We start from the raw sequence: 14,328 nt of genomic DNA on the forward strand, positions 1-14,328 counted from the left end.
GTAAGGATCCCTGTCACTGCAGTGTAACTGATGTCTTTCCTTTTCTCTCTGCTGCAGCAGATGTAACTTCCCTGTAGCTTTCCACTGTTGGACTGGATTATAATTACTTTACTGCTTGCACTAAATAGCTAGTGTCTCTTTATGTGCTGGGTTACTGGTCTCAACCTCTGCTGAAGATCTGAGCAATGTTTAATGTGCACTTAGTCATTATTACACTGGCACTCCATCCCTCTCTGTAATGCTTCTGCTGAGAGACGTTTTTACTATCTGTCAGTCTCCCTCAGACTGGACTTCTCTGTGTAGCTATAGGATATACTGAGGGGGCTGGGCAGCACTCACTACTCCCCACTTATTTTGTCATGCAAGTCTCAGCATTTACTCAGCTCTGTTGCCGCCTCTTATGACTAAGAGACCAGCCTCCTGAACCTCCCCTCCAGGAACTGCGTGCACTCCCTGCCTGGCTGAAGCTCCACTCCTGCAGATTACCTCAGGGAACTGCTTCCTTTTTCTATCTAATATGGGACTCGGGGGATGGATCTGCTCACCACTCCCCTCTGGTAAGTATTATCCTTCAGCACTGCTTTCCTCTTCTACTATGCTGCGCAGCAATGCTTCTCCACTTTTCCTCAGAATCTCCCTGTCAGCACTGCTCTCCATCTTGCCTGTTGTGTAGATCTGCCATCTCCCTCAGGGAACTTCACCAAAACCCTGTTAACAGCTGCTGCTCTTTTTTTTTTATCTCTTTGACTCCCCAACTTTATTAACTAGTTCTTGGCTGTTCACAAAATCGGGCCAAAGGCTCCTCCCTCCAGTGCAGGAAGAATGGTACAGTCCATCATGCTCTGCCATAGAGCAGACTGTTTGGCATAGTCCACGTGGCTGTTTGTGAGGGGTGTTCCCTTATAAGCTGTATTCTCTTTTGTGAGAAATGCTAATAAATATACAGTCTCCTTCAATAAAATGAGTATACCATAAATTAATAAATGAATGTCTTGCTTTCTATGAGAGTTTCTATTGCCTTCTGTGAAAGGTATTGCTGGACACACACATATATATATATATATATATATATATATATATATATATATATATATATATATATATATATATATATATATATACAAAATACCACAGTATTTTATATTAAAAGATTATAGTAGGGCATATATGCATGTAGAACATCAATATATAATATATATATATATATATATATATACAATCATCACATTTCCAGGTGATACATCTGCAGTGTCCAGATAGACAGTGAGTAGGTTGTCGTTCAAAAGGTCAACAGGGTTAAATGGCGACATGGTTAACATGCTCACATTAAAAAGGTCGACATTCAATAGGTTGACATGATGTTTCCACAATGTCAGCATAGAGTGAGAATATAATAGTGTACCGAGCGTAGCGAGGCACCGTGCCCTGGGAGGGTAAGCGTTACACTTATTGATGGTCCATGTCGACATTGACACCCACAAAATTTGAAAAACTCATATCGACCTTTTGATTGTCGACCTTTTGACCTGGTTGACCTTTTGACCCTGTCGACTTGAATGTCGAACTTTTGATTGTCAACATTTTGACACTGTCGAACTTTTGACCTACTGACTTCCTATCTAGACCATAGGTGCCGATTTATGTTTTTGCTGGTGGGTGCTCAAGCCAAAAATATAGAGGAGTGGCTTCATGGAGTGACAACATAATACCAATTTATATTATGGAGCACAGTTGTCTCCAATATTCAAATTATGGCAACAGAGTTCCACATACATGAATGCCCCACAGTGCAGGTACATAAATGCCCCCACAGTGCAGGTACATGAATGCCCCACAGTGCAGGTACATAAATGCCCCACAGTGCAGGTACATAAATGCCTCACAGTGCAGGTACATAAATGCCCCACAGTGCAGGTACATAAATGCCTCACAGTGCAGGTACATAAATGCCCCACAGTGCAGGTACATAAATGCCCCACAGTGCAGGTACATAAATGCCCCAACAGTGCAGGTACATAAATGCCCCCACAGTGCAGGTACATAAATGCCCCACAGTGCAGGTACATAAATGCCCCCACAGTGCAGGTACATAAATTTCCCCCACAGTGCAGGTACTCCGCGGACAGAATACACTCTTCCCGGCATTCTGTTTCCCAGGTGGCGGGTACGGCGATGTGGGTGCTTCAGCCGCAAATTAGCAAGTTAATATGGCAGCCCAGCAGCGGGACTCGGGCCCGTGGGTGCTCATCTATTTCCGTGGGTGCTCGGGCCCTTGAGCACCCACAGAATCGGCACCTACTGTATGATCTAGACACTGTAGATCTATCATGCCACAACCGTAGGAGCGCCCTGCTCACAAGCTTCCAATCTCTAAAACCTATACAATCCATACGTATGTATGTATTTGAAAATATCTTATGTTCACTGCAATCTTGGCTTTCTCTGTCATCAGCTGAAAACTTGTTATAATTATATAATCATAGGTGTCTAAGACAATGGGAATGTCTAGAAGTTATTTAAAACTAAATTAGAATGTAAATTTAGATCTCCGTTCTATGTTTTGTTCCACCCTGTTCTCCTGCCGCTATAAAAGTGGCTGAGTCCTATCTGAGTGATCACACCGCAGCCTACAGTCTCCTCTGTCAGTGTCAGGTATGTACAGGATATTGATTATTTCTGCATCTGCCGGCTACTGGTGGCTTCCACTTTATTGCTTTGCTAAATCTCCTCTCTGTCCAATATTAGTACATTGGAGAAGGTTCTTCCCCTGGGATTCTCACCATTCCCTCTATACAATGCAGAGGCACTACCATCTGTTACTGTGGATTTAGCAGAGGGGCTATGTGGAGATCCAGATCCATGTACAATGTTACTTAAGGCCCATACACACTGGTCGAATTTGAGCTGAAAGACGCTCAGTTTAGTTGTTTGAGCTGCTTTCAGCTCCAAAGCCGCCCAGTGTGTACAGGACAGCGATTCGCGCTCCAGCATCATCGCCAGCTGGTGCCAATCGTCTGAATGGCTTTCCATAGCCTCCGCTGCAGCGCTGACCACGTAGTGTAGGGGGGCCGCTTAGTACATATAAACATATGTTATCATGTATGCAATAAATGTGCTGCCTGGCTTCCCCACTGAACGGCAGCACTGTGTGTATCAGGCACCCAGTAATGCGCATTCTAAGCCCGCGCCCGGACTTCCATTGGCTAGTTTCAAAGGAGTCTGGGGGAGGGCTTATGAGTGTGTGAAACCTTATACTGATTCCCATGCGCTGCATAACACCCGATGCATATAGCGGAACCACAGATATATTACATACATTTTAACATGTATTTTTTATATGTACTATGCGGTCCCCCCTTGCTACATGGTAGACACTGCTGCAGCTCCCGCTGGTTGAGTTGGAAACCTTTGTGATGTCCTTCTGGCATTTGCATCAGTTAGTAAAAAGCTGCCCGGACTTCCATTGGCTAGTTTCAAAGGAGTCTGGGGGGGAGGGCTTATGAGTGTGTGAAACCTTATACTGATTCCCATGCGCTGCATAACACCCGATGCATACAGCGGAACCACAGATATATTATACATTTTAACATGTATTTTTTATATGTACTATGCGGTCCCCCCTGCGCTACATGGTAGACGCTGCTGCAGCTCCCGTTGGTTGAGTTTGAAACCTTTGTGATGTCATTCTGGCATTTGCATCAGTTAGTAAAAAGCTGAAGATGAAGTTTAATAAACCCAATAAAATAGTACAGCCTAATGTGATTGCGGTACAATTGCTGTCCCTGATCTGAAATAAATCACGCAGGCTCATGTACAGTATCTTATACGTACAAAATGCTAAAAGATCTTTCACTGCTACTAGACTGCACTCTTATAGGGCGGTGAGAGATTGGGGGAAATTTACTAAGCAAAATACGTCTAAAAAATTCCTATTTGTAAAGTGAAATTCAAAAGTTCAAAAGAATGGTGATTCCTAATTTACAGAAAATACGGCCACTAATTAGCGGTAAATGGCCGTAATTACTGGTCAAATACGCCAGGAAAATACACTTCATTTTCCTGGCGTATTTGGCAGAAGCCTGCACGGATCAGTCAGATTCGTGCAGGATTCAGTGTGTAAAATAAATAAATAAATAAAACAGCGTGGGATCCCCACCCCCCCATGGGTATAACCAGCACCAGGCTCAAAGAGTCAGGCTGGTTTTAAAAAATCAGGGACAATTTTGCATAGGGCTCCGCTGTTTTTTAAAACCAGCCCCAGGCTCCAGGGCCGGTCTGGTTCCCAAAATACGGGGGACAAAAGTAATAGGGGATTTTAAGAACCAGCCCCAGACCCAACCAGCCAGCAGGGTAATGTCACATGGCCAAAACATTAACCCTACCGACCAGTCAGCCTGGGTAGGGGTCCTGGGGAAGTGGGGACCCTCCAACAAAGGGGTCCCCCCCCCAGAACTTACCTGCCGAGGCTGAAGCGTGGTGCTGTCCCCGTTACCCCTGGGCTGTGGGTACCGGGCTGATTCAAGTGTAAAAAATAGACAAAACCATTGGATTTTGCTATGGAACTATAAGTCCCAGCAAGCCTGGAACGCATACTTGGCTAGGCGCCCAATAGCGGCATTCGGAGTGTGAAGCGCTGAATGTAAACATTCCTGAAGCGGAGACGGGCAGGGTTCGTGTCCCGGCCCGCACGGTAACCGGGGCGCACGTGTGTGTGGGGCGCTCGCGCATCCCAGTCAGATTGAGCGCCGGCTCAACGGCAGGGACATTCTGGCAAGCCCCAGCACTGAACGAGAGGCGCTCCATCTGTATGTCAAAACCATTACCACTAGGCAGATCTCTGTAGTGTAGCAACTTCATATAAATAGAATCTGCATGCATCATATCCTGGAGCAAACAGCTTTAATCAGTAAGGTCTCTGCTTCTAGTGGAACAGGTCGCCAGTTCTAATGCAGTGGGTAAAACTGGCAAAAGTCAGCCACAGAAGTGATATTGAAGGCTTTCAATTAACTGATTCAAACTTGCAGGGGAGGCGAGGTGCCCCCTGGGGAGCAGGAGCCCGGCGGCAGATGACTCCATTGCCTTCCAGAGTTACGCCTCTGGTTCACAGAATATTGCGGATACACACTTTGGTCCAGTGATATATTGGCCATCCGATAGAATGGGTGATATATCGGCCAGTGGGTATCAATATTAATGCAGTTCAAACACATTTTCAGCATTATGACTGAGCTCTGCTAATGCTGCAGTACATTGAAAGGTCATTAGAGGGACTTAATAATCAATAATTGGCTGTAGTGAAGGATCAAAACTTCTAAAAATATCATCTATAATTACACATCTGTAATTGAATGTAACATAATATTTAACCTATCTACATAAATGGATGTATTATGTGTAATTGTATTTTTGTCTATATTTAAGGTCACTCCATCATGTCATACTACGGTAAGTAATCTCTCCTCACCTCTTATGGGATTGGTGATAACATTTACTAATGTTTCTTTTTGGACGCTGAGCTTTTGGTGTAATCATATTCGATTCTCATTTGATTTTTGTAATTTGGAGATTTACTCAAGGCAAAATCAAATGTAAACTTGAATATAAAACTGAATCCCATTAAAAAGAGACTATCTGCAAAATATCAATACTTCTACATAGACACAGTGGTGCCGAGAGGGGGCAGGCTACTTTTAACCCTGGCCTGGATCTGGTGGACGGGCTTGAGTCCCGCTCCACCCTCCCCCATTGCAGAGAGCCGGGCAGTGGTAGAGAGAGAGAACAGGCTACCGCTGCGGACCAGCACACACTGCTCAGTGCTGTGTGCTGGGCTGGGGGGAGAAGCAGCTGCAGTGGCACCTGTCATCTTTCTCTCCCTGTGCTCGCGTGCGATTGCACCCGCACCCCCACTTGCTCTTGTTGAACGTATATATATATATATATATATATATTTCTAACACTGACCACTGTGCCATCATATTTATCTGTCATCCAGGAATATATTTCATTGATATTTATTAACTTTTAAACTGACCAGCAAACATCACAACATCCCTGATTCACTAAATAATGTTTAAGTAACAGGACATCGAAATGTACACTGAAGTGCCAAAAGTCATGGGATAGCTGTATGTACAGGTGATAGTTGGTTGTACCATGAAGTATGCTTCGATGAGTCATGGTTCCTTTTGATCTTTTGGGCTTATGGTAGGGTTCAGATGTGACACAGATCCCATGAGGCCTAGACACCCAGTTGTCAACCAGGCACCATTCAGGCTGGTTTTGATTCCATAATGGCGTGGGTTGGTTCCTGTGGCGTGGGAGGAGTCCACCGGTCCACCAGAACACATCGTTGACTGGTGGCCACTATGTTGCCTTGTTTCATAACAATTTACAACCCTTTATGGAATTCATGTGCCCGTATAACAATGGAATACTTCAGCAGGATAATGCCATTGGTACCAGGTTGTCCAGAATTGGTTCAAGGAGCATTTTGGAGAGTTCAGATGAATAGTATGGCCACCACATTCACCTGACATAAACCAAGAATTTATGGGATGTGGTGCACCCACAATACTTCCCTTCACCAGTCTAGAAGGGGTCCTACATTGACACCTATCCCATGACTTTTGTCACTTCAATATTATAAGTATTATGTCTGTGTGATTCTAATATTGTTATCAATGTCCAAAAAATATCACCTAAACTCTCTTTTTTCCCCCAGGCCACCCTGTAATAGGCAGTCCAGTAATAATAACCAATCCACCAATAGTAACCACTGTTGTACCCAATGTAAATCCTTATCCAACACCAGTATACTATGGCCCAGGATACCACTCTCCTTACCCTGCTCCCCCTCCCCATTATCCTCCACCTTACCCATACCACCATTACCATGGACATGGAATCAATTGGCATTAATGACAGAACAAGCGTGGCTGCGGCAAGGTAAATATAATTTCCTTCTCAAGTTTCATATGTTGGGTGTTAGTGTAACTCGTAATAAAATCAGCTGTAAAACTGTGTCCATGTCTTAGGTAAAATAAACCCTATGTGGTGGTTGCAAAATATAATGTGATTGTACCGGCCAATCCAGATGTGATGCGTGCAGGAGGCTGATGATGTCAGAGGAAGACTCTGGAGTACAGTGAGCATACTGCTGCCATGCTTGAATGTACAAATGCATAGCTCCCAGCCGTGCCGCTGTTGTTGCGCCGTTGCACCAGGCCTGGCCTTAGTCAAGGAGAGCTTTTGGAAACAGCCTAATCCCTGCATACCCAATGTATGGGTATGCAAGGATAAGGCATACCCAATACATACCTAATCCCTGCATACCCAATGTTACTGACCAGACTAAGATGGTGGCCCAACCCTGGCTCCTACCTCTGGTACCAGTCTCATGCAGGCAGGTTCCTACCCATGCCTCCCCATGCCCATACTCCTGGGTCCACTTAAGGAATGTAACCTATTAAACTTGGAAAGGTGGCAGGTGGGGGGTGTGCTAGTAGCAGCCATTCAGTCTGTCCGGAGGGCGCCATCTCCCCTGTGCCCAGGAGTAACCAACGAGCAAACGAGCACCTGGCCCCAGTCACGGTGCTGCCAATCACGGCTCTTCACCTGGAGTTTTCAACGTCTATATTCCTGATCCATGCTTATATAAGTGGAATAGCTGCTGCCACCATCAGGTGGACTGCAGGGACTGTGTGGCTGTATATTAAGACTGCTGTATGTCCATGTACAAGGGAGTAAATGTGCTGTACTGGGAAGTAAGGTGGACACAACCTGGAGTATAATGTATAAGAACTCTGTAGCCGGGCATAGAGCACTGATGGCATGGCCTAAGATTCATACACATATATCTATATATGTGCGTGTGTATTGTAGTGTGGGTAAGGGGGAATTCAGTTAGCCACGGTAATTTACCATGGGCTAATTAATGCCCCCGGGCTATGCAGTTAGCTCCGAATGCAGCGCCAGGTGGCAGGTAACGGCTATTTCTGGGTAGACCCAAAAGAGATTCCCAATAAATGCTTTACATCCGTTAACACAGGAACTCCTGTCCCGGCATCTGTGTTAATGCCTCAGTATTTGGTGAGAAAGGTCTCTAATTAAATAACCCCAACCATTAAACCCCAAGGTTACCAACTATTTCACACTTGGTAAATTACCAATACTGCCTATTTTGTCAGTCCTGTGCCCCCCATATTCTTACTGCTGGTGACTTTACTATTTAAGCAATGTGGTAGGTGGGCCGTGAAAGAGAAATCTGGCCAAAATGTAATAGCCTCAAGATTTGGCGGCCATGCGGTATGCCGGCTGAACCTGGAGTCTTTTTTTTTTTTTAAGGGACAATCAATTACAAGGCAAAAACATTCCGCACAGCCGTCCAAAGCGGAAGCTTTTCCATTTTGCCGATTGTGCTCATTAATATTCTAAACCGGTTCCTGGAATTTAACCCTGTTATAACAGGCTGTGCTTTCTATAAAATATTGAGGAGTCCAAATAAAACATATGCCGGCTTTTCCACAATAAAAAATAATTAATCTGGCCTTGTTCAAATCAGGATCCGACTGATATCGCAACAGTGTCTAGGTCAGCGTCATATGATGGACCAGCACAAGTTTGACAAGTTTGACAAAAGGTCAACATGGTAACACGGTCAACACGTGAGAAGGTGTGGGACCTGGCCAGAAGCGTTTCAAGCCATGCGAGGGGACGCAGTACACTAGCCACGGGTCCACATGCTCAGGTGTTAACATTGACACCAATTTATTCGTTTTTTATTAAAATTTTTCAATTCACAGGGAGAGACCCAGCATGTGGGGCGGCTTTGTCTTGTGCTGGGCGACTCCCAAGCTAGAGAAAGCAGATGTAGTTTTGCAATTTGACTCAAAACTACAACTGAGGCTGAATTAGGCCCATAGATTGTAAGCTCCACTAAAACCGCTTTTCCACCAACTTCTCAGATCAAAGCTGGGATTTTTGACCCAAGGCTTTGGCGGGTCTCTACTCTGAGAGGGCAGTGGGAGGCACCAGCTGGCTGACAGGCAACCGGCACCGGAAGATGGGCAGTGAGCATAGGCAGGAGGGTCGGCAGCTGGCATAGGTGGGCAGGCATTGATAGGCAGCGGGCGGGCAGTGGGCATCAGCAAGCGGCCGGCAGGCATAGGTGATCCTCCCGGCAGTGGGTATAGATGGGTCATCATAGGCGGGTGAGCAGTAGACATGAGCAGGCGGGCAGGCAGGCATAGGCAGGGGGATGGCCAGCAGGCATATGGCTGCCGGCGCTCAATGGCCAGCCTCCTGTTGCCTGGGTCAAAAAACACAGGTAAGAGCCATTTCCACGGCTCGTTACCCATGTTTTACCATCTAAAAACCCAGGTCATTAGCCCTTGTAGCCGTTTCCACTGACCTGAGGCCCTGGTCAACCAGGCAAAATCCTTACTGTATGTGGCTGGCCTAATATTCTCTGTAAAGCGCTGTGGAATATGTACAGTATGCGCTACATAAATCACTCATAAATATCCACACCACTACATCTACTTGGGGAACTAGGTAAAAGTGCTGACACTGCCGACATGCTTTTTTCATGACATTCATTTATGTTTATCTAGAGTGTGCATTAACCTCTTATATTGCTCTCTTTTACAGAGCGGACCTGGATTTAAACTGAGTCTGAACTATTAAAGGAAAAAATGTTTCTAAATCCGCTTGTCACTGTCACAGATGTCCAGTATAGCACTGAGCACACAGCTGCACATATACGTGTTTAATCCCTTTCTTACAAATCCTGTAAAATTAACTTATATCAATATAGTCAATTGTGTATTTCCTGCTCTGATTATTGTTATACATTCACTGCACTGTATAATACATCACACAGAAATTGTATTTCTGCATGTTTTTTTTCTTTCATATTTTGACATAAGTGAACTGGTTTACCATTTCCAAAAAGCAAAGAATAAAATTGTCCTCTCCTAGACTTGCCATCCTATGTGTCTCTTGATTGGATCATTCCATTGTACAATTTATCTACAATAAGTAAATACATTGTAAAACTAAATATAAAAGTTCTAGAGAAATCAACATAAATTGCATATAATTAAAACAGCAGTCCAACATAGGTTATTGTCTTTTGAAGTGCATATTTTTTCTAACTGTCGCTCCCATTGTCTCCTTTTCAAAATCTCTCTCATTATCCTTTTCAAAATGCTTAAAATATTACTGCAAGTAAAGAAATTCAGATATGCAGTATATCATGCGATGATATAGGTGGGCTGAGCCATGGGGCATCTGGGTCGGCTGGACATCTAAGCTCCGCTGCACCAGCTCTGCCTCTCTAGACAATGAATTTCACAAGGCCATACCCATTTGGTTAAATCGTACCAATTCCTCAGGTCCCACATTGCAGAATCTTGCCTGTGTTAACAAATTGGCTCTGGAGGGGTGAGGGGCAAATGATGGGGATGGTTTTACAGACATATCATATAAGTGGGGTGTTCCAAAGCCTCTCTGCTCAGGAGATAATGTGATGAGTGACTGTGGTTGCCATGGTAGTCATACAAAACTGTGGAAACTTTGCATAATTAAAAATCATTAATAGAAGAAATATATCAAGAAAAAATGTGTTATCTTTCTCCTCCTTATATATTTATGTTTTAATATGATCTCTGAGATATATATTATAAAACGTAATATTTCAGAGGAGTAGCAGAATATTAGAGTATATTTAAACCGTATTCTGTTTATCAAGCTTGTTTGTATGTGAGTGAATGGTAGGTTGAATGAATATATTCCATTACATCATAGGAAACCTCAATAAACAAAATGTTATCACAGGAGCAGTGGAGGAAGAGGGGTCCATGGGCAGAGACTCCAGGTGACTATTGTGCCAGATTCTACTGTGCATAGAGGTCTCTGGAATTATGGCGCCCATGCAGGGACGTAACTAGATGTTCACAGGCCCCAGTCACTTGGCGGCAGAAACCCTGCCTGTCTCCGCTTCAGGGAAACACTCAGGGGGGGAGGCCTGCGGCAAGGCGGTGGGGACTGGCGACAGCAGATGGGGAGGCAGCAGATGACAGCGGAGAGCTCCGTCGGAACGGGTCACACAAGCGTCTCGTGCGCTCGTGCCCCCTTCCGACGGATGGCAGGCCCTGGCGGCTCGCAACAATGACACAGGATCCATCTGTAGCACATCTAACTTACGGAGGGAAGATGGGCCCCCCAAAGCTCTGGGCCCCATAGTAGTTGCACCCCTGCATCTATGGTAGTTACACCCTTGCGTCCGTGCATGTGCTTCAACCATTTTCTCTGTGATTTTTATAATCATGGCTGCAATGTTGACACGGAACTCAGGAAAGAGCCACACACTACTGCACCCATTCTAGATAGACCAATGTGTGGACGAGAGTTACTATATCAGGCATTCCCAACCACGGTCCTCAAGGCACACCAACAGTGCAAGTTTTAGTGATATCAAGGCTTCAGCACAGATGGTTTCATCAGAATCCCTCAGATACTAATTTAGTCACCTGTGCTCAAGCCTGGATATCTACAAAACCTGCACTGTTGGTGTGCCTTGAGGACCGTGGTTGGGAATGCCTGTACTAGATCAACTGTACTTTAATACAAATAAGAAAACTCAGACAGGAAATTATGTTACAATAACACCTGCCATATGTAATGGGATTGATTATTTAGAGTACTTCACTCTACAACATGGGATCTTCCTAGGGGGCAACTCGGTGGAGCAGCCAATTGATCCTTGACTGAATTATGGGTTTCGGCCACCCAAGCAGATATATACCTAGTTTTGGGGGTACTCTAAAGCACTGAGAGCATGGCTTGTCTATATGTGCAATGCGGGCATCATCTTCCCAAGGGCAGATTGGTATTTATTTTGATTTTTTATATTCTATTCCAGTATAATATTCTTGTTTTTGTTAGCAAGTAACCTGAGCATAGCATGCACTCCGGTCCAGGTTTTGCTGTTTCAATAGTGACAGGCAAACTGTTCACAGTAGGGACTCTGGTACTGGTTTTTGTGTTCACAGTCTGTGATTTCTGAGTGGGGGCATGGGCAGCTCCTGCTTTATAAGTCTTCCTTTCTGGCTAGACAAGTGTTGCTGAATTTGTCTCACAGCTCCCTGTCAGTGTTACTTTGAATATCTGCCAGTTCAGTTAGAATCCTTACTAGTTAGTCAGGATAGAAACTGTTTAGCCAGTGTTTGTCTGTCAGTTAGAATCATTGCTAGCTAGTCAGGATAGAAACTGCTCAGCCTGTGTGTGTTTGTTTGCCTCTGGAGTTTCTCTGGTTACAGCTTAGGCAGGCTGCTGGGATCTGTGGTGTCACCTTACAGACCCAGAGCTTGGCTGTAACTTGGCAGCTCCCACAATAGTCATTCACCTCCTCCAGTGTATTGGGTATTCCACCTAGCATTTACAATGGAGAGGTCATTGTGTGGCTGTTTCTCCTTAACCCCTTGTGGGCATCAAACAGTATCATTTATTTTGTGAACCACCTTTTGAGTATTGTTGCTCCTGTGTATTGCACTTAACTCCTTGCTACACAATATAGGTATTGGTACGTCTGCAGTTCATGTGTCGACACCACCACTGCCTTAACATATTCAGCAGCCTTAACAAGTGTTGTCATTTTGGGGAATATGGAGTCCACTCCTCAAAATGCATTGCAACAGGTAGTTGATCAGGTTCACTCACACGCAGTTCCAAGAACTGTCCCTCCAGGTTAGTACCCAGAATGTTGCTGGAAGGACAGTTTCTGACACGGGAACTGTGGTTAAAGAGCCTAAAATAAACCTCCCTGACTGGTTCTCTGGGAATCGGTCACAGTTCTTCAACTTCAGGGAAGGGTGTAAATTGTACTTTAGGCTCAGGCCTCAGTCATCAGGCTCGGAGGCACAGCGGATGGGCATTATATTCTCTCTGCTGCAGGGTGATCTCCAAACTTGGGCTCAACCCCAATAGCCCAATTATGCAAAGTGTGGATGCCTTTTTTTCCACCCTGGGGGTTCTTTACGATGGCCCCAATAAGATAGCCTCAGCGGAAGACCAGATTAGATCCCTGAAATGGGCATCGAGCCGCCGAGATCTATTGTACAGAGTTTAGGCGGTTGGCTAATGACACGAAGTGGAACGATCCGGCACTCTGCAGCCAATTCAGAGTGGGTTGTCGGATCAAATAAAAGATCTATTGGTACAATTCCCCCCCCCCCCACCCACATCTCTGGACCAACTCATGCATTAGAATGGATAGGAGGTTGCGTGAGCGTAGGCAGGATAAAGTGCTCCCATTCCCTGTTGCTAGTATGGGAATTAGAGGGGACTCATGTGGATTCTGAGGAGCCCATGCAGATCGGGGCCAGTAAACTCTCTAACCAGGAGAAAGCTAGGAAAAGAGCTCAGGGTCTGTGCTTGTATTGTGGGGGAAAGGGCCATTTAGTGAGTTCATGTCCTGAGAAACCGGAAAACTTCAGGGCCTGAGGGTGATGGGGAATACCCTTTCAGGCTGTAGTTTGGATACCCCTAATAAGACCTTTTTAATTCCAGTTACTCCGGAGATCAACAGCCAAACTCTACAGATTAATGCATTTGTAGATAGTAAGGCGGACGGTATTTTTATTGACCGCCGGTTTGCTCAGGCATATCTAACTCCAATGGTTCCTTTGGGTTCTGAGATTAGGGTGTGTGGTCTCGATGGTGAACCCTTTTCGCTAGGTAGAATTGTTTCCCAAATGGTACCCATCACTCTCTCTGTTGGAGTCATGCATTCGGAAAGATTGTCTTTCTTTGTAGTTTCTTGTTCTTTTGCTCCTATAGCTCTTGGGTTACCTTGGTTAAGGATGCATAATCTAGTTTTTGACCAGGTAACTGGGGAGGTCCTTAGTTGGAGCAGTAGCTGCTCTCAAAGTTGTTGTTGGCTTCCTATTTGGCTGTCACAACTTAAACCTCAAGGATTACCAGAACAGTATGCAGACTTTTCTGATGTATTCTGTAAAAAGATTGCTGAGACACTGCCTCCTCATTGCTCTTATGATTGCGCTATTGACTTGGTGCCCGGGGCTAAGCTCCCAAAAGGCAGTTTGTACTCTCTGTCGCGTCCAGAGTCCCAGGCGATGGCAGAGTATATAGAAGAGAGTCTGGCTAAGAGTTTTATTAGGCATTCACAGTCTCCTGTGGGATTGGGATTCTTTTTTGTTGAAAAGAAGGACGGGACATTGCGACCCTGCATAGAATTTAGAGAGTTAAACCAGATCACTATCAAGAATTCGTATCCCTTGCCCCTCATATCAGTCTTGTTTGATCAGC

General features: G+C 44.9%; 1 long non-coding RNA gene across 2 annotated transcripts; it reads left to right on the plus strand.

The window, feature by feature from the left end:
* Positions 1-325: 325 nt before the first annotated feature.
* On the plus strand, positions 326-9,875 carry LOC146020950 (uncharacterized). Of its 2 annotated transcripts, XR_014450854.1 has the most exons (5): positions 326-557; positions 2,594-2,652; positions 5,422-5,445; positions 6,722-6,945; positions 9,649-9,875. It is a non-coding gene; the product is annotated as an uncharacterized LOC146020950 (long non-coding RNA). The 2 variants fall into 2 exon arrangements; XR_014450855.1 differs by lacking the exon at positions 2,594-2,652.
* Positions 9,876-14,328: the final 4,453 nt, after the last annotated feature.

The sequence above is a fragment of the Crinia signifera genome, chromosome 7 (genome assembly GCF_055691185.1).
Source record: "Crinia signifera chromosome 7, ASM5569118v1, whole genome shotgun sequence".
Taxonomy (NCBI): Eukaryota; Metazoa; Chordata; class Amphibia; order Anura; family Myobatrachidae; genus Crinia; species Crinia signifera.